Source organism: Hemicordylus capensis, chromosome 3 (genome assembly GCF_027244095.1).
Source record: "Hemicordylus capensis ecotype Gifberg chromosome 3, rHemCap1.1.pri, whole genome shotgun sequence".
NCBI classification, from domain to species: domain Eukaryota; kingdom Metazoa; phylum Chordata; class Lepidosauria; order Squamata; family Cordylidae; genus Hemicordylus; species Hemicordylus capensis.
In genome coordinates this window covers 239,259,894-239,285,862 of record NC_069659.1, presented here as the reverse complement: position 1 = coordinate 239,285,862, position 25,969 = coordinate 239,259,894, and the positions used below count along the sequence as shown (strand labels likewise).

General features: G+C 43.1%; 1 protein-coding gene across 1 annotated transcript in view; it reads right to left on the bottom strand.

Moving 5' to 3' along the window:
* Positions 1-25,969, bottom strand: part of PCDH15 (protocadherin related 15) — a 1,296,732-nt gene that overhangs the window by 1,124,512 nt on the left and 146,251 nt on the right. Inside the window, 1 exon segment of the mRNA XM_053307474.1 lies at positions 4,734-4,963. The gene's annotated coding sequence lies outside the window, so the exon portion shown is untranslated.

Below are 25,969 nucleotides of genomic sequence, written 5' to 3'. Positions count from 1 at the left end.
GAGCCACCACTTTAGCATTGTTTCAAGACACTGTCTTGAATCTGACCCTGCAGCCACTGTTGCCAAGGATGGATGAAGCAGTGGCATTGAGCTCTTGGAACCACTGACTAAGCCACATCCTGAAGATACACCATTGCCCTTATCCTCCAAATCCAAGGACTCCCTGGAGCCTCAACCCTCTGCAGTGGACACACACACACACACACACACACACCCTAGGAGCCTACACACACAGAATAGGTCCTGGCCATTTTAAGCTTCTGCAATCTCTGGAAGATAGAGGAGGAGCAGAAGCCAGAGACAGAAGTCCTGGATATGCCCTAAATGAGGCCTCAGTCTGAGGTAGCTGGTACTGAAGCAACAGCCCACTCTCTAAAGTGGATGCCCAGCTCTCAGCTTGGGAACTCTCCAACTCCTGATCTCAGCAGACCTGAGTATGTTCCTTGATTTGCAGATGACAAAAACATTTCAACAAATGCCTAAATGGGCTAGATTTTCATTTAAGCATTTTATTCCTGGAATTAATTTTCTGTGTCTATTTGAATTTTAAAAACAACAGTTGCCTACTTAGATTCCAAATAAAACCAACACTCATTTTGTTAGAATTATTGATTACTAATATCCCCCAGTATGTTATGTTAGACTTTATTAGGGTCATTGACCCAACAAAAAAGTACAGAACACAGTAAGGATGTTACAAATAGTGCAAAACTTAATATCAGGGTCTTCATAATAATACCAATAAGTTAAACCTACTCAGACATAATCCTACATGTGGCCACACAATAATATTCCCCAGTTGCCAAATTTTAGTGATGGGGTTCTTGTGTCCTGATCAACTGCTTGCTCACTGACCAGAAAATGAAGCACACACTCCAGAAATCAAGTTAACATTTTATTTGGGTTACATTTAGGATAGGTTAGAAGAGCTAGTCTTAAAACGTCTAAATATATTAAAAGAATTCAGTAGGCATCTCACCACTCCTGCCAAACCAGTCTGCAAATCAGTCTCAGCAACACAAAGGATAGAACCCAAAACAGGAGACCCGATGAAAAGTTAAAAGGAAAATCACAAAAACTATAACTAGAGCTTGAAGCCCAAAGCTGGGGGTGGGAGTGGAGAGTTCAAAAAGGAGAGGAAAAATCCCCCAAAGGGGAGAAAAGTCCCAAAATCAAATCCATGGCTTAAACTCTTATACTGCCTTGTCTCAGGGGAAGGTCTTAGTCTCCCAAGGGGATGGGTTGGGGGGACTTGTTTTGATAGGTACTTGTTTTGATAGGTATTAGAAGATACCTCCCATCTTAATCAGAAAGACATCATTTCAGAATATGATTAAAAATTTATTGTTGTGATTAATATGATTTAAAAATGCTTATTGCCCAAGGACTTTTTGTATAGGGCAGTATATAAATGCATTAAATAAATAAATAAATAAATATTGCCTTGTCTGCAAAAATTATGAATTGCTGACTGTTGCATCATTTGCAAAAATATATCTGGATTAGATGACCTCACCAGTCAGCTGACTAGGACTGGATAGCCAGCTCTTAGCCATTTGTGTTCCTGTGTTGTTCCCCCATTAGAAAATAAGCTACCTATGATATCTAATTTGCCTAGGTACCCATCATTATACCCATCTAAATTAGTCAGATGCATTGCTAGTCTAATTTCCCTTTTGCATAAAGCTGGCCAAACAATTTTCAAAAGCCTTCGTCAGCAACTGTCAGCAGTTGTCAGTATGAACAGTTTTAAACCAAAGTATTTATATATGAGGTGTGTATGATACTCACACTCCTCTCTTTCCCCCTCTCTCCCCCTCTCTCCCCCTCTCTGTGAGAGAGAGCGAGAGAGAGAGGAGAGTGTGTGTACATTGGTTTAAAACTATTCATACTGTCTATTGCTGACTGTTGCTGGCAGTGCACATGAGATCATAGTCTGGGCCTGACATAAAAGTATTCTTCATTATATAAGCATAATGACACATTTTCTCAATCTCTTTTCTCAAGCTATAAAAATGCATACCAGTGTACCTAATGATACTAATCAAATTCAAAACCAAGCTTCTCATCAAAATCAACTTAAGTTGACATTTAAATGTATTTATCCTTTCCTAGTTATTTTTCTAGGTGTTTCCTGGGCATGAAAATCAAGAGCAACAGTTTTCTATATTATTAAAGAATAATAGCATAAAAATGGAACAGCCATAAAACAAGACAAAGTGCACTTTTTGTCAATTTCTAGTATCTTTATGACACTCTGGAAGAAAGAGAAGACATATCAGCAAATAATAGATGGAGTGATCATTTTAAAATGGTTTTGTTAAAATTACTTTTATTAGCAGCATACAATAACAAATTGCCAATCTGAATGCTATTTATCATCAACTGTTACCAAAGATGATGAAGAAGTATAGATGTCAGAATGAGCACTGAGAAGGAGAATTAATGTCAAAATAGCAATCTGCTACACTAAAAATAATTATACTAAGTATTAAGGTAATGTTAAAAGTTCAGTCAAAAGTTAGAATTCATGGTACAAAAGAAGCTATCATTTTTAACATCTATACCATATATTTAATTCTCAGGACATTAGTAAGCAGCTTAATACATATCTAGTTTTCAGAGAGGAAATGCATGGATGATATTTCAGGGGGTGGAATATAAGAAATGCTTTTAGCCGGGATTCTGCCCTTGCTCTCTCATTTGTCTGTGGTCTTTATGTGCTTTTTGTCCTTCTAGTATTATACTTCATACTAGCAAACAATGTTCTGATTTCATATCTTCAGATTGAGCATCGCCAAGGTAATTTTTACGCCCCAGTATATGCATATTTGCATTATATTGCCATTAAGATGATTTCCAATTGTTGAAGAATCAATTCTTTAATGAATGAATGGAGTCAGTAACAGACACACTCATTTAAGCCATTTGTCCTAGAACTACCACCAGGCTGCATCAGCTTACAATAGTTTTCACACAGCTCAAAGCTGAACATGTAAAATCAGTTCCACAAATAGTATTGCATTCGGGATTATGTAAACTGTCAGTAAGGCTTGATACAATATGACCACACATGCTAATGCCCACCTCATGTTGTCATTCTACACTATAAATAAGCATGTGTGAAGTCTTTGAGTCGCACCTGTATGTAGATAAAAAGACCCACATCTTATGCATCTATGAGGGCAGAAGGACAGTGCATTCACAGAGTGAATGGAGAATAGCAACTTCCACAGCCCAGTGGAAGTGGAGGGGTGTGTGCAATTTTTGCTCCCCTTCCCTTCCTTCAGAAGCCCTTTTCACTTGTAATATGTCCCTGAGGGTTACTCAGCCTTTAAGGACATGTTCCTGGAAGGAAAAGGGGCTTTTGGAGGGTAGGGATAAAAATGAAAATCCCTTGCCCCTCCCCATCAACCTGCACTGGGCGACAAAAGAAGCCTTCAACTATTCTGAGACCTTGGGTTAGGGCGGTATAAAAATGCACTAAATAAAAATAAAATAAAATAAATATTCTCAAACTTTGAGAGGGTAGACCCCCTTCTTTCACCCTCATAAAGCTGTGATGGCCATTAAACAGAACATTGAATGTAATGCTTGGCAATTTTATGAAGATTCACAACTTTATATGGCTTAAACCAGTAGAAAAACCCAGAACATTTTCAACAAATATACTATCTTTTCCACTCACCCATGCTTCTGCATGCATGCAGGAAGGGGCTCAGTATTTTTTTTACCAAGTTCCCGATCCTTCTTCAGCCCCCTACACCTTCCAAAAATTTGCTCCTGAGGGTAGCTGGACTCTCAGAAGAAGATTTTTGGGGTATGCAGGGGCTGAAGAGAAGAGATTCTCAAACTTTGAGAGGGTAGACCCCTTCTTTCACCCTCATAAAGCTGTGCAACATGTTGGCCATTAAACAGAACATTGAATGTAAAGCTTGGTGATTTTATGAAGATTCACAACTTTATATGGCTTAAACCCAGAGGTGTAACTATAGGGGGGGCAGGGGGAGCACGTGCCCCAGGCGCCATCTTTTCTGGTCACGTGGGGGGCACCGCCATGACCAATTTTTTTAAATTTTTTAAAAAATTTTTGTTAATACAAATGTTTCCTGCTCAGTGCAGCAGCGCTGCAGCAGTCAAGGGAGCACGTCGGTGCCCCCTTCCCCACGAGCGGTCCCTTCCGTGCCGCCTGCGCCCCCCTCCATTGCTTTGCTGGCACCTGGCGGCCAGTCAGTGGCCTGGCTTGGCGGCGGCGGCGGGCGCTTGTGAGGAAAAACCTAAGTATAATGTAGTATGTTGGGGGGGCGGGGGGGGCGTGGTGGGGGGCGCCATTTCAGTGCTTGCCCCGGGCGCCGTTTTCCCTAGTTACGCCTCTGCTTAAACCAGTAGAAAAACCCAGAACATTTTCAACAAATGTACCATCATTTCCACTCACCCATGCTTCTGCACACATGCAGGAAGAGGCTCAGTATTTATTTTTTTTACCAAGTTCCCGATCCTTCTTCAGCCCCCTACACCTTCCAAAAATTTGCTCCTGAGGGTAGCTGGACTCTTAGGAGAAGATTTTTGGGATATGCAGGGGCTGAAGAGAAGAGAAGGAATCCAATAAACATTGTACCTCCCCATCTTGCATGAGTGTAAGGTACTGAAAAGGAAATTGGGGCTTGGATACAATCCTAGGCATACAAATTGCAACAAATCAATGGCTAAAATTCAGAAAATGTAAAACTCACTCGTTACTTGTAGCTCACTGGTTACTTGGCAATAGCTTTTTTTGCCTTCTTTGGGGAAAACAAATCCCAAGGAGAAATGATGTTGTATCCTGGTTTGCTAGCTCTTTGTCTTATCCCTTTCACATGGTGTACTAAAAGACATTGCTCACTTCTCAGATCCCTCTCTTCATAGCATCGCTTATATCACTTGACAGCGAACACATTTGGTGGAAACCACTGAAAGACACAGCCTGTGAAAAGAAGAGTAAGAGTGAGCAAGAGAATATAGGAAAGACATTTCAGATCATACACTTCAGAACATGAAATGGCACTAATGTAAAGCATGTTTCAAGAGGAAAGAAAAGGTGCTAAACAGAAATGGGGGTGGGGAGCAGGATTAACAAAGTCTGAACATAAATATGTTTTAAGTATGTTTGATTAAATACTAGACAGTTCCCCCCTTCCAATATCCAGTGTGTTAAAGAATAGTTGTAGAAACGTTTTAAAATATCTGAATATTCAATATTGACCTTTCAAATCTTTTTATCCATCCTCAAATGCTGTAATTAAACTATATTATTAAGCAGAAAAGATTTTGATCAAAAATATTTCACAACCTTCATTCCTCTTCCATAAATGAGGGTAAGAGTTAGAGAAGATTAGCCAAAGAAATTGCAATGTTATGTCCCCCAGGTTGTGCTATATTACGATCATTGAGACCCTCTTCTGCACAATCTCTACCGCTTGTTTAGGTTTTCAGGAGAGGGCCGTCTCCAGCTGCTGCCATGTTGTCTGTTGGCTATTCAGGGTCAGGGCTTGTTCATAGCCACTCCTGAACCATTGAATGCACTTCCTGTAGAAATCTGAGGCCTAACGTCTTGAATAGCTTCTAAAAGAACCCTAAAAAACATTTTTTTAAAAAGTATGGCATTTGGTGGATGTAAAATGGTTTAACATTTTAACTTTTTAATTTTAAAGTTTTAAACCATTTTAAATCCACCAAATGCCATACTTTAAAAAAAATGTTTTTAGGGCTCTTTTAGAAGCGATTCAAGACGTTAGTCCTCAAGACATTTCTGCTTGAGCAACTGGGATAGTACAAGAAATAAGCCAGGGTTAACATGCTGCACTTGCACAAAAAGTACAACTGTCAATCTTCTTTCCCCAGTAGCATCTATGTGACAGATATTTGCAAAGTAGCATTGTCACCAAAACCCATCATTACCTCGTATTCAGAGTACCAGGTATTGCCCAGCTCACAGGGGCAATACAATGAAATATTGCCCTTCTCAGGGGCAATATAATGAAATATTCATTACCACATTCCCTCAGGTGTGTGTTTTCTATCAAGCTGCATGACTATGCTTTTGCTCTAAGTGGGGAAATTAGCTCTGAAACCAAGTGCAAACATGCATACAGCAAGAAGAACAAATGAACAAATGAATGAATTTTATTCGGTCTATAACCAGTTGTAAGCAATAGGATTTTTGGACTGTTGGTCACAGATAATGCAGTTCAACATTAGGGTTCCACCAACTCAAGACAAAGATTTTTGAAAACAAATAAAATTATTAAAGACAGAATCACAAAAGTAAGCAGTGATAGTTTTTATTTATTTATTTATTGTTAAATTTATATACTGCCTTTCATTCAAAACAATCCCAAGGCTGTTTACAAAAGTTAAAACACATATAATAAAAATGATAGTTCAAAGTTTTTTTTCCCATTTAAATTTTTATTAGCTTTTATAATAGCTTTTACATTCAAATTACATTCAGTAATTTAATTCTACACATAAGTAAATATTGACTTCCCACTTACCTATCTGTGTGGTTCACAATAACTATGCATATAAACCATTGCTATAATAATTCAAACCACACATACTCCACAATACTACTCGATTTTACCCAACCCAACCTGCTGTTATTACTATATTTCAAACCCTACTGAAAAGTCCATATTAGAAAAATAATTCTTTAAGTAAAGCAAAAATAGTTCCCAATCTTCTTTAAAACATTTCAAATTTTCATCTCTTATAAGTGCTGTAAGCTTTGCCATCTTAGCATATTCCAAAATTTTTATCAACCAGTCTTCTTTTGAGGGCATTTTAGTGTCTTTCCATTTCTGCCCATATAGCCACCGTGGTTGCATACATTAAAAATGTTGAATTTCTTCTGGAGAACTCTCTTTCCGTTCTTCCCAGCAGGAAGGATTCTGGCCTCTTAAGAAATGTCACTTTGAAATTTGTCTTCAACTCATTGTATATCATATCCCCAAAAGCCTTTGCTTTCCCGCATTACCACCACATATGGAAACAAGTTCCTTCACATTGTCCACATTTCCAACATTTGTTTGAAACATTTTTATACATTAATGCTAATTTTTTCACTGTCAGATAACACCTATACATCATCTTATAATAATTTTCTTTTAAAGTATAACATGCAGTAAACTTTAAATCAGTTTTCCATAATTTTCCCCAAGCAGCCATATCTATATTATGACCCACATCTTGAGCCCATTTTATCATAGTTGTTTTAACCACTTCATCTCTTGTCTTCTCCAAAAGCAACAACTTATACATCTTAGAGACAAATTTTTCATCATTTTCACACCTCCTTCTCAAATCTCGACATTTGATCCACAAACCCAAACTTAAGATCCTTTTTATGAATTCCATTTAGCTGATGATACTGAAATCAATTACTAACCAAATTTTGTACTTCATTTAAATGTTTTAATTGACAGACCTTCTCTTGAAAACATAACAAATCCCTATAAGTACCCCATTCAGATTGCATATTTGTCTCTTTACGTGCCAAAGCCTCAATTGGGAATACCCATAGTGGAGTTTTACATTCCAACCATTTTTTAATATTTTGCCCATACTCCCATCAGACTCCTTCTTACATAGTGATTAAGAACATCTCTATGCACTTTGCTTCTATCATGCCACAAATATGAGTGCCAACCAAACCTGCTATTGAATCCTTCCAAATCAAGTATTCTGGGATTTCTTAATGCTATCCATTCCTTCAACAATGTCAAACAAACAAGCATCAAAATACGGCCTTAAATCAGGCAGGCCACCTCTTTCTTTAGCATCAGTTAAATTTTTAAATTTAATTCTTGGTCTTTTCCCTTGCCAAACAAATTTAGTTATATCCTTTTGCCATTGCTTAAAGCAGGTTAGTGTATTAATTATAGGCATAGTCTGAAAAAGAAACAACATTTTAGTAAGACATCTTCACAACTGAAATTATTCCCTTTAAAGATAAGTTCATTCTAGTCCATCTTTGCAAATCAATTCTCACTATATTCCATATTTTAATATAATTATTTGAAAACAACAAAGAGTTTTTATTTGTCAACCAGACACCCAAATATTTGATTTTCTTCTCCACTTTCAATTCACTTATCTCATGAAGTCTATCATTTGATTTCTGGTCCGATAGTTAAAAGTATTAAGCTAAAAATATGAAAACAAATCTGATTAAAAATATATAATATACAAACACAAAAACAATACATGGATAAAAACACACAGAAGCAGCAATAAAACAATCATTTAAAGGACTGGATAAAAAGCCAAGATTTAATCAGCTTTCTAAAAACTGTGATGGAGTCTGAGGAGCGAACGGCCACTAGGAGAGCATTCCAAAGCCTGGGGACAGCAACAGAGAAGGCCCTGTTCCATGTGCACAACAACCAAGCCTCCCTCATTGTCAGCACCTGGAGCAGAGCCCCCTCAGATGATCTCATCAAGCGGGCAGCAACCCTTGGGAGCAGGTGGTCCCTCAGGTATCCTGGGCCCAAACCATTAAAGGCTTTAAACATCAAAACCAGCACCTTGAATTGGACCTGGAAACACACTGGTAACCAGTGGAGCGCTTTCAAAATAGGTGTGATGTGATCATAAAACCATAGCTGCTGCATTTTGCACTAGCTGCAGTTTCTGGATATTCTTCAAGGGCAGCCCCACGTAGAGCACATTATAGTAATCCAGCTGTGACGTGACTAAGGCATGGGTAACTGTGCCAGATCTGCCTTCTTGAGAAAGGGACGCAGCTGGCGCACTAGCCGAAGCCGTGCAAAGGCATCCCCAGCCACCGCATCCACCTGAGCTTCCAAAAGCAGAACCAGGTCCAGTAATACCCCCAGGCTGTGTACTTGCTCCTTCAAAGGGAGTGCAACCCCACCCAGAACTAGTAAAATCTCTTCTTCCCAATTGGCATTCTCACTGACCAACTTTACACCCATCTTGTCTGGATTCTGTCTCAGTTTATTAGCTCACATCCAACCCATCATGGCCTCCAGCCCTGATTCAGGACATCCACAGCCTCCCTAGGATCAGGTGACAAGGAGAGACAGAGCTGTGTCATCTGCATATTGCTGACAACTCAGTCCAAGTCTCCGGATGACCTCTCCCAGCGGCTTCATGTAGATGTTAAACAGCATGAGGGACAAAATCAAACCCTGTGGGACCCCACAGGCCAATGGCCACGGGGCTGAGCAGTAGTCCCCCAGCACCACCTCCTGGACCCTCCCCCCCAAGAAAGGAATGGAGCCACTCCAACACAGTACCTCCAATTCCCATACTCAAGAGGCAGTCCAGAAGGATACCATGGTATCCTTTGGTGACCCCCAGGAATTCTGACAGGGTTACCCAACTACAAGAATGCTGTTCCTTAAGTAAAACACCAAACTGCCAATTAGTGCTCACTTGAGAGAAAGAGAGAAGGGGCTGATAGATAAAGTTAAGAGAGAAAGCCAGAGGTAGCCTGTATACCTTCCCTAGATGTGCAGAGCTCATGTGCACAGGGGTGTATCTAGGGTAGGGCAGGCAGGGCATGTGCCCTGGGTGCCACTTGAAGGGGGGCACCATTTTCTAAAATTAAAAAAGTCTAAAAAATGGCTGCTGGGGGAAAAAAAGGCCACTGTGCATGCTCAAACGGTCCCTGTGAGGCCCTAGAGGCCAGAACGGGGGGACCTTTGCAGACCCCCCCCCCACGGCCTTTGGGAAGCCCCCTGAAGGGGCTACAGGTTAAAAAAAATTAATTTAATATAATATAAGTCACTGTACACATATTTAGTTTGGTACTATGCACAGAGAATCAGGGCTTGTGAATACTGAGCTGAAATATATGAGCTAGGATTGTATCTGGGAGCTAGGAATTGCTCTTACTTTGCTTCTTGTGATAAGTGAGTTAAATGTGATGTCTTAATAATATGGCTATTAATGGTGAATTTGTCTTTGAATCGGTGTGAAATCCTTAGTATTAAGGCCCACTGGGAGTTTCTTGCTCTCTTTCTCTCATTTTAACTGTCTTTCTGAAATATTAGAATATATTCCAAGCAGTGACACAGTTTACTCTGCATATCCTTTAATTATTTTCAGAGTATCTGGGAAACGTCAAATTCTCCATTTATTTTTAAAACTTATGTAATAGTGATGCTACAATGCATAGTAGATAATTAGACAGACACTTCTGTTTAGTTTTCCAAGCACATCTCCACATAGTATTTGGGTATTTCATGAGCCCCAGCATGCTGAAATTTGTAGTTTTCCAGTATTTTTTGGTCTGGCTACGTCCACTGCTAAATAGTTTTTGAACTATTACAAGATTAACGAGCTTGACTTGTATTTTTCAGCTGATATTATGGTAAAGTTATCTGAAAGATGGGTGTCAGATGTTTGGACGGGGGCGCAATTTCAGTGCTTGCCCTAGGTGCTATTTTCCCTAGCTACGCCTCTGCATGTGCAGAGCCTTCAAATATCTTGGCAGTCCTTTTTAGGTCTTCCTGGCAGAAGGAACAGAAAGGCAGTGGCATCAAGTGTATCACCCCCCTGAATAGAGCACTGGAGGAGCCTAGGCAGTTCAGATTGCAAATGTACAACTCATAAACTACCCATATTAGGGAGACCTCAGTCTCTTGAGAGAGATAGAGGGTTCTTGGACTTAAAGTTGGCCCACATCAGGGGGACTTTGGCCTTGATGGAAGTTCCTAGCAAGGGACAAGAGCTCAGTGTTAGCTCCTGAGAAATGGAAAGGGCACAAAGGAAAGCAGTTTAAGTCACCAAACCCTCAGAAGAAGCAACTCCATGAGGAGCTCCAAAAATGTCAGACCAGAATCTTTCCACTGGTGTAGTGATTTCACATTATGTGAAAATACATGTGGTCCTATCTTTCTGAGCATATGCACGCAAGTGCACATGAATGCACATACACACTGAAGAAACAATGAGTGGACGTATGGGAGTTTTGGTACCTAAGGGCATAACCGAGCAGTTAATAGTACTGGAACTAACTACAAATAGCTTTTAAAATAATTGATGAAGTCAGGGGAAGGAAAATTCTCGTGCCTAGTCAGGTAGCATGGCAGATAGCAGCAGGTCTCTACTTCCAATCTTCCATACTTAACAACTTGACATTTTCTAATGATTGCATTAAGACATGTTGTAGAACTTTTGAAAAATGAAAATAATCTCATGGCTTGGACTCATGATACATTACACATCCTTTTGTATCTGGATATGTATGCTCCTTCTCAATCCAAGGGCAGTGTCAATAATAATATTATTAGTTCAGATGGTTTTTATTCTATTTTTCAGAGAGCCTTTGTTTCCCTGCTTATTACTATGGCAATGCAAGACTGGCATTTTCGAAGGCACTAAGATGTCAAATGCCACTGCAGATCATGTTTCCAGGCCATGAGTTCAAGGATATTATTTTATGGACAAGAAGCAGTATCAAAAAGGGGAGGGCATACTGTCAGCTAATGCATTCTCCTCACTGTTCTTTTACAGTTCAGAACAGAGAGCAAGATCCTGTACAAATGTAAAGAACCATTTTTAAACTTAAGTCTCTGTGGACAACAGTTGCTGCTCACATAAAGCTAAACATCCCCAAAGGGAATTTATTATTTTAGGCAGCAGTGATAGTCTATCATAATAAAAACAGCAAGAGAAACTGGAAACATTACACTGACCACCTGTCAAGATGTTTTAATGATATATTTGAACATGAGTGTTTGTGGGCCATCATAGGAACTGATTGAAGCACAGTAGAAATGTTGGTTGAAGGCATTCTAAAGTTCACAAAGGAAGCAAAGAAACACTTGTGGATACTTGACGTGAGGGGAGAAGTTGTGTAGCTCTGGAGCTTGTCTCTCCAAGCTCTGTGAAGCTTTCTAATAAGCATCTGATACCACACCCAAAGGCTTTTATTACAGCCTCTGCTTATTAGTGCTGTGCAATGTCAGATCAATAATTTCAGAAATGGCTATTTTGCATGGTGGAGATATTCCGGATCCAAAATAGGAAGTCAGATCAGACTTCTCAGAAACTGTTCAGGAAATTTCAGAACATTACGGAGCTCCAAATGGCAGCAGGTGTCTGTATTTTCCCTTAATTGCAGCTGGGGGCAGAAATCCCATCTTCTGGTTTCTGTCTGTCTACCTGCCTGTATTGGTGTGCACAATATTGGTTTTGCTGGTTCATCTTGAATCCAGTATGGATTTGAGCTGACCCAGCCTGTTTCTGCCCCTAGCTGAACTAGACCTGGTTCGAGTTCAAAGTAAGCCAGTTCAACCTGCTTGGAGCTCTACTGGTAAAGGGGAATCTGGTGAGGATTATGCTTTACCAGTAAAGGGGCAGGAGCGCTGTCTTAAGTGTAGAGGGAGCGGGATAAAAGTAAATAGGTAGTCACAAGGGCTGCCTGTGTCGGCCACCTCAGGAGGGCGGATCCCCTCCACCTCCGCTGGCCTCCCCTAGAGTAGCCCGAGCTACTGGCAGCCTGGTTCAGGCCTTCCCTGGCCTGGTTCAGGCCTCTGCACACGTGTGGAGGCCATTTTAATAACCTCTGTGCATGCACAGAGGCCATTTGCATAACTGCCCATTAGTGCTGTTGACACACAGAGACATGTACATACTCCACCAATATGGCCAATCATGATGTATGGACTGGTGCCCTGACCCATGTGTCAGGCTGACAGCTGGGGTCCAGCATCAATATGAGGCCATGATACTATCCAGACACAGGCAGGCAAGCAAGTGGGACGTATGCTTACAGGTGAAACTCGGAAAATTAGAATATCGTGCAAAAGTCCATTAATTTCAGTAATGCAAATTAAAAGGTGAAACTGATATATGAGACAGACGCATTACATGCAAAGCGAGATAAGTCAAGCCTTAATTTGTTATAATTGTGATGATCATGGCATACAGCTCATGAAAATCCCAAATCCACAATCTCAGAAAATTAGAATATTACATGGAACCAAGAAGACAAGGATTGAAGAACAGAACAATATCGGACCTCTGAAAAGTATAAGCATGCATATGTATTCAGTACTTGGTTTGGGCCCCTTTTGCAGCAATTACTGCCTCAATGCGGCATGGCATGGATGCTATCAGCCTGTGGCACTGATGAGGTATTATGGAAGACCAGGATGCTTCATTAGCGGCCTTCAGCAATTCTGCATTGTTTGGTCTCATGTCTCTCATCCTTCTCTTGGTAATGCCCCATAGATTCTCTATGGGGTCAGGTCATGCGAGTTTGCTGGCCAATCAAGCACAGTACACTGTATACTTTTCAGAGGTCCGATATTGTTCTATTCTTCAATCCTTGTCTTCTTGGTTCCATGTAATATTCTAATTTTCTGAGATTGTGGATTTGGGGTTTTCATGAGCTGTACTCCATGATCATCACAATTATAACAAATTAAGGCTTGACTTATCTCGCTTTGCATGTAATGCGTCTGTCTCATATATCAGTTTCACCTTTTAATTTGCATTACTGAAATTAATGGACTTTTGCATGATATTCTAATTTTCCGAGTTTCACCTGTATGCCAGAAAAAAAGAAAAGAAAGTAGAGTTATTCTCATGGTAAAAGTCTAGATTAACCTTTGTTTTTTGTCAGACTATTGGCGCATGTTTTTGTGATGTTCCTTTCTCAGCACTGTGCCAATGATACTATTACAGTGAGGGAATGTGGCTGGCAGTGGATTCTGGATGAGTGATTCTTTTTTTGGCCATCTTTAGACTGTGTATTTGGCAAAATGAGTTCTGTGCTGGGAGGGACTGGGTGTGCTTCTGTTCTGCAGTGTTGTTTTTCAAGGCAATGTTGTAAAATTTATTTAACACATTTGTGTATCATCCAAAATGCAAGTCTCTGGGCAGTTTACAACAACAACAAATAAAATGATTAAAACATTACAAGAATTTATAACTTAAAACAATAAAACTATTAACAATACTTAAAACAATATCTAATTAAAAGCCTAGGTGAACAAATGCATCTTGACTACCATTTTAAAAGTTGTAAGAGATGGGGAGGCTCTTATTTCAGCAAGAAATGTGTTCCAAAGCCTTGGGGCAGCAACGGAGGAGGCCCATCCAAGAGTAGCCACAAGACGAGCTGGTGGAAAGTGCAGATGAACCTCTCCAGATCATCTCAATGGGTGGTGTGGTTCACAGAGAAGAAGGCGTTCTCTTAAATACCCATGGCCCAAGCTGTTTAGGGCTTTATGGGTTATAATCAAGACTTTGTACTTTGCCTGGAAACATATCGGCAACCAGTGTAGTTTTTTAAGATAGGAGTGGTATGGTCTCTCCGCGATGACCCATTGACCAACCTGGCTGCCGCATTCTGGATCAACTGCAGTTTCTGGACTATGTACAAAGACAGCCCCACATAGAGGGCATTGCAGTAATCAAGTCTAGAGGTGGCCAGCAGATGTACTACTGTTCTGAGGTCATTTATCTCAAGATGTGGACACAGCTGGTGTATCAGCCGAAGCTGATAAAAGGTACCTCTAGCCTCTGCCTCAACCTGGGATACCAGGGAGAGGTTTGTGTCCAGAAGCACCCCCAGACTGCGTACCTGTTCCTTCTGGGGAAGTGTGACCCCATCCAGAACTGGCAGATCAAAATCATCTCCTGAGTTCCAACTCCACACAATAAGTACTTCCACCTTATCTGGATCCAGCCTCAGCTTGTTATTCCTTATCCAGCCTATCACTGCTTCCAGGCAGGCATTTAGGGAGGTTATGCCTTCTCCTGATGATGTTGACATGGAGCAAAAGATTTGGGTGTCATCAGTAGGGGTGTGCATGGAACCGGCTGGCCCGGTTCAGTTAGAGGCCGGATCGGCCTCGAACCTAACTGGGCCAGTTCTGTCCGGCCCCCCATTGAACCCCCCCGGTCTGGCCTGGTTCCGGACAGGTCCGCGAATTTTTTTTAAAAAATTTAAATGAATGTAAACTACCTTTATCCCCTTCGGGAGGCTTGCTGAGACCGCGCGGGGGGTCCGCGTGGGTTCCCTCTCCCCTCCGCCGGCTGTCCTTATCACTGCTGCAGCCCGGGAATTCATCATTTTTGGCCCTTTCTGGTCTCCGTATGAGTGCGCAGCCGCCATTTTGGCAGCCGCCGCGCATGTGCCAATGCCCTCTGCGAGGCCACATTTCATGTAGATGTTAAACATCGGAGGCGGGGCAAGATGGTGAAGGACTAACAGCTTATGTTCCCAGATCATGCCTTTACCTGGACATTTCTCCATCCCAGGCATGCCATCCAAAGGGGTGCATGCGCGGCAGCCGTGCGCTCATACAGAGGCCCGAAAGGGCCGAAAATGATGAATTCCTGGGCCGCGGCGGTGATAAGGACGGCCGGCGCGGGGAGAGGGAACCCGCGCGGCCCCCCCACGTGGTTTCAGCAAGCCCCCCGAAGGGGCTAAAGGTAGTTTTCATTCACTTAAAAAAAATTTAGAAAAAATATTCGCGGACCGGTCCGGAACCGGGGGGGGGGGTTCGATGGGACCGGGAGGGTCGTTCATTTCGAACCTGAGCCCCAGAACCCCCGGACCGGACCGCTGGAACAGTCTGCACATCCCTAGTCATCAGCACCCAAATACCCTGCACCAAATCTCCTGATGATCTTTCCTAGCAGTTTCATGTAGATGTTAAACATCGGAGGTGGGGCAAGATGGTGAAGGAATAACAGCTCCTGCCTTTGCCTGGACATTTCTATTTCTAGACTTTAAAATGACAAAAGTGCCTACTCACTTATTTTTTTCAGCACAGCATCTGAGAACATTTAATATCATCCCCCAGTGTGTATTCAAAGATCTCAGCTCCAGAATTTTAATTAATGGCCTCACTAACGTCAATCGCACAAGCCATACCATTGCCTCGTCAACTGGAGTCCGGAATGTAAGAACAAGGTCACATTATCATTACAGACTTGCTGGTCATGATAAGCTGCAGCCAACCCTGCTTAGTAAGATGGCCAACTTCCAACCCTGTAGACAAGATGAACTGACCCAGCTAAAAAATAAATTGGCTGTGCTTCTGGAAAGGCTGACCCTGAACAGACATAGAGCTGGCCACTCAAGCTCAGATTCAAATGTAGAAATTGACCCAATCCCAGACTTTGGAAATATTATGGGGATACCAATGGAAATTTAATTAAAATCACCATCCAAACGGCTTTTAAAAGTGAATGCAGCTGATCTAGTCACTGATACAGGGTCTGAAATGGATTTGGAGAGTGACAAAGACCTTGATCAATCCACCAGGCTTCTCCCCTCCCTTAACAAACATCCAAGCACTTCAAGGGTAGAGGACTCAGAAATAACGGATTTACACCCAGGAGCAATGTTATCTACAGATCCACACTTGTTATCTACAGATACACTACAGATCCACATACAGTGTCACTGCCCTCCTTGTCCCAGATGTGTTGATTATGCCTCAAAACTCCCAGGCCCCCTTCTGGAGTGCCCTCTTCTGATGTTGAGGAAATGGCTTTGGGGACAAAGGCAACCCAAGAGAGGGAAGGGCAGACCCTCCTAGTATCATCCTCACTCACAGCGACATAACAGTACCCTTCTGCTGATGCAGAAGTGTCACCCATAGTGACTGAGCGGGGATCTGACTTGCCCTTGACCAGTGAGATTCAACCGAACATTGTGGGAATTTTAGTCAGCCCCCAAGGTCCAATGTGTATCCAGGACCCTACTGGTGCCTTTCCAGGTACAGGCTCACAGACTAACCTAGAAGTCTTAGAAGACATCACTACACTGGATGTAAGGCCCGATACTTTCTCAGATGATGCTGAGCTGAACCCCAAAGATTATTCACCAGAGGCTGGGAACACGTTGATCTCTCCTACCCCTCTGCTTGGACTGGATCCAGGCTAGCTGGTCGAAAGGACAGAAGAAACAGTGAGCACTCAAGAGCTTGATAGCGCACCTCCAGATACTCAATGATATCCAGTAGACCAGCATAAAATTGGGATCCTAACTTGGAATTTTAATGGCTGGTACATGCCTCTATTTTGGACCCCTCCTTTAGAGACTATTTAGCCTGCCAGGATATTATATTGATTCAGGAATCCTGGGCTCCCAGAGATCTATTACTCAGTGGCTTCCATTCACATACCATTGGAGCTGATCCTGGGGCAGGCCATGGCAGATGCAAAGGAGGACTGGCTGTACTTATTGCTACCTCCCTGCACACATGCTCAAGATTGCTCCCATTGATCAAGCAATATGCGATGGCCGTTCTGGTCCAATTCAGCCAATGTGAATTGCTGATAATAAACATTTACCTCCCTCCCCAACGTAGAAAATTACAGGTCAGAACATTGTGGACTGAATTTGAAAATTATGTAGCAGATCTCATCCACTCTAATCTCAATGCATATGTGGTGCTGGGTGGTGATTTCAATGCTAGGATTGGTCCAGATGACCACACCTTATACTCCCAACTAAGGGCCTATCCACCCAGCCTTGAGGCAGATGGGCTCCCACTTATATGTCTCTCTAAGGATCAAAACTCAAATTATGCAGGTCTCTGCTTGGGCCAAATGGCCACAAGTCTTGACCGTTCCATTCTGAAAGGCTCGTTTGAAAAAGAGCACCCTGCTGAATTTACTTATCTCACTGGCACTAGAATGAGCCTGATTGATTATTTCATTACATCAGGGAACCAGTTTCCTCTAGTGGAGGGATTGGAGGTTGTTCCTAAATTTGATAGTGACCATCTTCCTATCTCGCTACTTCTAAAACCACTCATCCATCAGTCACACATTGAGAATCATCACAATTCCTCCATATCTTCAATGGAGGCAACATATTGCCGCACAAAATGGTCACCATGGCTAGATCAAGTGCTACGAGAGCTACTTGCCTCTGATCTTTTGCAGTTTATCCACTCATCTTTACTTAACAATGATCCTACCTCTACGTCTCTGGAGTCATACAAAGCACTAGTTCGGAAACTACAGCAGCCCCTCTCTCATAGGACCCGTGAGCTGCATGTCCTGCATCAACTGCCTTCCAAGCAGTAGTTTGACAAGGACTGCATGAATACCCCAAAAGCCCTCACCAATACCTATCAAGTCTACAAATCCAGCTCTGGTTTGAGGGCCACACAGAATCTTCTTCAGCAGAAAAAGCAGTATAAGCTTCTGCTGGCCCGCAAGAAAAAAGAGGCCATGAAAGAGGCCTGGACGGGATCAATCCAGGCTGCTAGGTCCAGGGACTCGGCCACAGTCTTCTCCCAGCTATGGGCCAAATCATCTGGACTGTCACATTCATCCAGGGACCTGGGAGAAACACTTTTATGACTTATACAAAGATCCTGTTGTCAACCTCAGAGATTCAGTCTTGTTGCCCAATTGAAGGCGGGAAAGGCTCCAGGTGAGGACCTCATTCCATCGGAGGCTGTTAAAAACAATCTGGACTGGTGGGCCCCTATCTTGGCATTGCTTTTTTTCTTCATCAACATGAATGGCCAAATCCCCAAGTATTAGGGGGTAGCAATTATTGTCCCCCTCTTTAAAAAGGGCAAGAGGAATGATCCTGCCAATTACAGACCCATCGTCTACTCAATACCATTTGTAAACTTTATGCAAAACATTGTTGTTGTTGTTGTTGTTATTATTATTAATTCAATTTCTATACCGCCCTTCCAAAAATGGCTCAGGAAGTTTACACAGAGAAATAACAAACAAATAAGATGGAACACTGTCCTCAAAGTGCTCACATTCTAAAAAGGAACATGACAGACACCAGCAACAGTCACTGGAAGTACTGTGCTGGGTGTGGATAGGGCCACTTACTCTCCCCCTGCTAAATAAAGAGAATCACCACAGTAAAAGGTGCCTCTTTGCCCAGTTAGCAAGGGTTTAATGGGAAATTTAGGGATTGGCAGGAACAGGAAAAACTCCTTGCCGAGGAACAAGCATACTTTAGGGAGGGGCGCTCCACCATCAATCAATGCCTAGTTCTACAGCACCTCATTGGGAAATACTCCTCCTGTAGGGTGACTTCTTTATATGTAGCCTTTATTGATCTCTAGGCAGCATTTGACTCCATCTCACCTGTCAAATTATGGGAGAAGCTGGAGGCCTCTACCATAGACCAGCTCCTGCTATATCTCATTTGAACTCTGCACCAAGGTACTTCACTCAAGGTGAGATGTAGTCCACAAGGTCACCTTACAAGTGCTGTTCTAACACAGAAGGGCATCAAGCAAGGATGCATCTTGGCCCCACTCGTATTCAATTTCTATATCAACTCAATGGTGGCCCAGCTCAGCAATAATGATTTTCACCCTCCAAAGCTCACAGGGAGACAGATAGCCACCCTACTATATGTGGATGATGCAGCCATCCTCCCAAGGAGGATGGCTCCAATTGGCCGCAGAAGAGCATTGAGGGCCCTGATGCTGCATTGTAAGGAAGAATGTCTGAAAATCAATTATCACAAAACTAAAATCATGGCCTTCGCTAGGAGGCCCAAGATCCACTCTTGGAGGATTGAGGGACATAACATCAAACAAGTGGCTCATTTTAAGTACCTGGGCGTAGTCTTTCATTCCAGTGGCTCTAGAAATGCCCATGGAGAACATGTGGCCTTAAATGCATGGAGGAGCATCCTTCAATTTATGCATACAAGAGGAGGCCACTACTTTCTCGCAGCTCTTGAACTGTTCCAAGCCAAGTCATTAGCTCAACTACTCTATGGCACTCAACTGGGTCCGTTTCCCAATGTTGCAACCCTGGAAAGTGTACAATCCAAGTTCTTGAGGGCAGCGTGTACCAAGATGTGTCTCCAATGCCACCCTCTGCCTGGAGTCAGGCCAGATCAAGATTGAGGCTAGGGTGTGGATGGCCACTCTCTCCTATTGGCTTAGATTATCCTTTTGCCCAATTGGTCTTGCCCTTCTAACCCTGCATGATGACTATCAGTCGAGTTGGGCTTAGGCAACTGAGGCAAAATTAGCTTCCCTGGGCCTCAACATGGGCTACGATCAGGCAAAAGCAACTATTAAGCAGCACATTACAAACACTGAGCGCCAAATGGACCTCAGTAGTGTCTCAAATTTTATATCAATGAGGAGCTTAGATATACTGCCTCTCCTGTAGCATATCTCACTTATTTGGAGGGTTCAAACCACAGAATTAGGGATGTGCGAAACGTTTCGGGTACAAAATGTTTTGTACGTGAAACATGCTGTTTCGGGTGTTTTGGAGCTGAAACGAGACACCTGATGGCCAATCTGAAATGTTTCATAGCCGGAACAAAACACTTGTTTCAGCTACAAAACGTTTTGTTGTTTCAGACCTCCATTTTGTGGCGATCTCTGAGTCAGTCTCCATTTTGACTTTGACGTCTATTTGAATTTCCCGCCTTTAGAACAGTGATGAAAGCATGGGCTAATCTCCTGATGATTCCCTCCTTGTTCCCCATTGGCTTCTTTGGCTTTTGCCACTGATCCCACATTGGCCAGGGCAAGGGTTGAAGGGGCAAGGGTGGGAGGGCGTGAGTTTAAGGAGCGATTCATTCATTTGCCATTCATTCAGAATTTACAGAGGCAGGAGCCTGGCCAGCCACCACTCTGTGCCTTGTTATAGGAGAGAGAACCTTTGCTTTGTTTTGCTTCCACCATGCTGCCACCATGCCATTGCCCCTATGCTGCCTAGTGCCTACTTCCTTCTGCCTTACCAGCCTGAGGCCAGCCAGCCAGCCTGCCTGCCTGTCCCTGCTAGCTAGTGGCTGGCTACTAGTGGGGCCAGCCTAGGAGTGGATTAAAATTAATCGCTGCTGCATTGCTTTTTATATTTTTGTTGAATCCTAAGAAGAATTCTTTTGTCACCCCCTTGAGAGAATCACTGCCTGCCTGTGACTGCTGTGTGCCAGCCACCAGCCCCAGCCCCTGTGGCCACTGGGCAGGCCACCTGGGCAGCCACCCCCTACTTCCCCAGATTTTCAAGGCTTTTGCCCCAGCTCCCCCAAATCTGAAGGAGAAGAAGTCAAGAAGAAGATTGAAGAAGAAAGAGGAGACTGAGGGACCTAGACCACAGAAGTGGACAACTGGGTGAAGCCTCCTAGACTGAGTGTACCCCAATTCTTGGGATTTTTTCCTGTTTGGGGGTGGTGGCTTTGGGTTGCAATTAAATTTAAAAAGTTATATGTTATTTAGTTTAGAAGAGGGGTTCTGTGTGGGAGGGATCCCCATTAACTATTAATAGATGGTTAAGGGTAGCATGGCCTTGTGGCTTAAAAAAACACACACCACACAAACCAATTCTGTTTTTTTCCCCATTCCAAAGATTTTCTGGGGGGCATTTTTAAAAAACAGAAGCCTGTCCTCCTCATGCCCTCTGCCTCGTAACTGATATATTAATATTATCTGCCAAGCAGCCTATTGTATCTTCCCTAGTTATATTGTGTATCTATCCTGTTCAATCCCTAGTTATATTGTATCATTCATTCTGTTATTTTGTATCTGTTCCCTTACTGCTCTCTATCTGTTCCCTATTGTATCTGTTTCCTAGTTACAATGTATAATATTATGCAATTCAAATGCCCTGGATAGTTTTTGTTGTTGTCCCTGTATATTGGGCCCCTCATGGATGGGCACAGGACATGTTCTCTCTTCTCTCTCTTTCTCTGTGGACTTCTTTGCAATGAAGATTGGGTCATATTGTGACTTCTAGCAACATCATCATTCTTATTCAAACTAGATTGCTTGCATCAAATAGGTTGTGTGTGATGCTGCTGTCTGTGTAAACAAAAAATGCTTGGGTGGCACTGTGTTTTGTTGGCCTTAGGGTCTAGTCTGCTGCATCTGTGTCAAGCCTGCTTTGGAAACATGGTTCTTTAAGCTCTGCTGTTGTTGTTGTTGATGTGTTCTGTTTTGGGCAGATAAGGGGCAGAAAGGGGTCTTCTGGGGCAGAAGAGTGGGGGCAGTGGTAGTGCCCCAATGGGTGCCTGCCACCACTCATATCCCAAAGGGATTGGGCTAATGGCTGGTTTTTTGAAGTTTGATGACTTTGGGGCATATTCGGGGCAGAAAGGGGGCATCTGTGGTGGAAGAGTGAGGTGGGGTGGTAGTGCCTAATGAGTGGAGGCTACCACCCCAATTGCAGAGGGATTGGGCAAAGGGCTGATTTTTGGTGAATTGTTGAATTTTACGCATCTTTAAGGTTTTTCCTCATAAGGTATAATGGAGGGTGTATTGCTTCACATCAGGGGGAAAGGGGTGGCCTAGAGCAGTGTAGGGTTGGTGGTAAGGGGGCAAGGAAGTTACCAGAATTTTTTCAAAGGAATTGGGCAGAGGGCTGATTTTTGGTAAATTGTTGAAGTTTGAGTGTCTTTAAGTGTTTTTCCCCATAAAGGTATAATGGAGGTTCCAGCAGCCCCATAAGTGCACTTGAGGGGTGCTGGGGTGGCCCAGAGTGAGTGGTGGTGTAGTGCACATAGGGTGCCAGCCACTCCCAAGGGTTGCTAACTCATGGGCTACAGGGTTCTGTTGTTTCTGAGGTGTTCTGAGTGTATCGGGAAATTCTATTCACTACTGCTTTTGTAAACCATATGTTAAACATTCTCTAATAAAAGTCAATCTATGGTAGCAAATGAAAGTGGATTCATGGTTTGTATTGAAAATTTCATTTGCTATCAGAAAATCCACACTCAGAACACCTCAGAACAACAGAACCCTGAACCCCATGGGTTAGAAACCCATGGGTGTGGTTGGCACCCTATGTGAACTATACCACCACTCGCTCTGGGCCACCCCAGCACTCCCCAAGTGCAGTTTTGGGGCTGCTGAAACCTCCATTATACCATATGAGAAAAAACCTTAAAGGCGCTTAACCACTTCCTGGTTTTGCTGCAACTTTTGTCATTCACCCAGCAGCGCTGTATTGAGGATCATTTTCATCCCCTCATCTTACCCGCAGGCAAAGCTAGTGGCCAAGCAAAATGGACCCTCCAACTAGACAAACAATTGGCAGGACTGCTTGTCTCAGAACCTTTCCGGAGCTACCAATAGTTGCTAATTACAATGGATCCACAGCCTGTGCCCAACTGCTGATTTATGAAGCCTTAGTACAAGACCTCCAAATACACCTATCCCATAAAGTAGTGGCCCACTCCAAGCAGACCAGATCCACACCTAAAGGAACAGCACAAGCCCAATTTCAGAGAGCCATCTCCTTGAGCAGAAGAAGCTCTATAAACAGCTAGTGGCAAAACAAGAAACAAGAAGACATGGAAGCGACTTCTCCAGGCAGCCAAGGCCAAGGATGCATCCACATTCTGGAGTATCATGGCTGGCTACCCCAAAACTGGTCTGACACAGATAGATAGTCACATCTTATCGGAGATCTGGGGAAATCGCTTCCAGAGTCTCTATGAGGACCTCCCTGATGATTGCGGCTTTCTCCTTCGGATATGGAAATTAGGGAAGACTTGCCCAAGTGGCCACCTGTGTCCATATATGCAACTAAGAGCCTTACTGAACATCTGAGACCAGGAAGGCCCCAGGCGGGAGCATTATCCCCCCTGAGCTTACAAAAAAATCCAGATTGGTGGGCTCCAGTCCAGGCTGCACTTTTCACTTACATCATTTTGCACAAACGTATTCCTAGAGACTGGGGACTAGTAATTATAGTTCCCATATTCAAGAAGAGCAGAAAAGAAGACCCTGCCAACTACATGCCCATCAGCTTGCTCAACACAATTAGCAAGCTTTATGCAAGACATCTTCAATGGAAACAGCGATTGCATTGCTCAAGAAAATCTCCTCGTGGAGGAGCAAGCAGGCTTCAGGGAGGGCTGATCCACAGTTGATCAATGTGTAGTCCTACAACACCTCATTAAAAATATTCCAAGGCTCCCTATATGCAGCCTTTACTGACCTCAAGGCTGCCTTTGACTCCATCTTGAGAATCAAGCTATGGGCGAAGCTGGAAGCCTCCTCGATTGACTGACGCCTCCTCTACCTGATCCGCATCCTACACACAGAAATGTCCCTTAAGGTCAGGTGCAATCCTCAAGGCCACCTCTCAAGCCCGCAAGTTCCAACCCAGAAGGGAGTTAAACAGGGATGCATACTCAGCCAACTCCTCTTCAACTTTTATATCAACAATATAGTGAGCCACTTAAACAGGCCAAACTTTCATCTCCCCAAGTAGGCCGAAAGATGTATTTCCACCCTACTCTATGCTGACAATGCTGCAATCCATTCAAGGGCTCCCATTGGGCTAAGGAGAGCCTTGGCGGCTCTAAGTCAGTTCTGCAGGGAAGAACAGCTCAAAATTAACTATCAATAAACCAAAATCATGTGCTTATATTCCAATAAACAAAACTATCAGCATCTTTCCTTTCCAGTTTTTCTTTTAACCTGTATTGACATTAGGCTTTGAAGAATAAATTTGGTTGCTGTTGCTCAATTTCCTCTGAACAATGTCTGGAATCCCATCTGAAGTATAGTGACATTTCCCTCAGCAGTGGTACATATTATAAACCCACTGGATGTGTTGACAACTCTAAATATGAATGTAACTGGCTGGGGTAGAGTGGAAGATGCTCTAAGCTAAGGCTGTACAACTTAAGTCCTGGAGGGGCGGGGGCATATTCAGCCCACTGGGACTTTTTTAAATGGCCCACAGCTACCCTGTAGATTCACAGGAATTGGAAGCTGCCCCACAGCACCATCCTGTGTGTGTTTACTTGGAAATACAGTGTACCCAGTGAGGCTTACTTCCCAGTGAGACTTCCTTCCCAATGAGGCTTACTTCCCATTAAGCATTCCTAGGATTGCAGCCTGAAAGTGACAACAATTTAGGGAGGGGCTGGCATGCACTATAGGTGCCCCATTTAATCAACAGGGATAAAGCCTACTTTCTGTCAATGCACAATTACAAATTGTGTGTCCCTTCATGGAGGGAGGGATCAACCACTAACTGAAACTGCTTTCAATAATATTTTTAAAAAACAATTTCAATGTAATAATTAATGTGCTGAAAATTGACATTGACATTGCCCATACACACCAGGTCATGGATGGTTCCAGCCCATTGGGGCTTTTAAGTTGTGAACCCTTGCTCTCAACTGTATTAAGCTAGTCTTTGCAATTATTAGTTCAGTATCTCTACATTTATTTGTTGGTTAAATAATGGAAAAACATTGAACATTCCCATACCTACTTAAAATACATTGTAGAGGGTGAGGGAGAAACAGCTATCACCACCAGTTGCTATAGTTGTATATCATTGCTGTGTGTTAAATAGATAAACTTACAAAATACTGGTGTAATAAAAAGACCACTGGACTGAAACTTCCTTGCTCGTGCTGGTGAATGACCTACGCCAGTAGATAGACAGAGTGAGTGTGACTCTGTTGATCCTCTGGACCTCTTGGCTGCTTTGGGTACCATCAACCATGGTATCCTTTTGAGACGTCTCTCTGGGTTGGGACTTGGGGGCACAGTTATATGGTGGCTCCATTCCTACCTAGGGAGTCGTACTCAGAAGGTGGTGCTGCGGGATGTCTGCCCCACCCTTTGGGCCTATGGGGTGCCACAAGGATCTATTCTGTCCCCCATGCTGTTTAACATTTATATGAAGCCTCTGGGAGAGCTCAACCGTAGGTGTGGGCTGCAGTGCCATCAATACGCTGATGGCACCCTGCTCTACCTATCTTTTAAGTCAGCAGACACCAGGGAGGCAGTGGATGCTCTGAACTGGAGCTTGGAGGCTGTTCTGGACTGGATGGGGGCAAACAAGTTGAAACTCAATCCAGATAAGACAGAACTGCTCTGGGTTGGTAGAACTGATCATCTGAGTAATGAGGTAAATTTGGTCTTGGAAGGGGTCACGCTCCCCCTGAAAGACAAAGTCTGCAGCCTGGGGGTGCTTCTGGACCGAACGCTGTCCTTGGAGGCGCAGGTGGCAG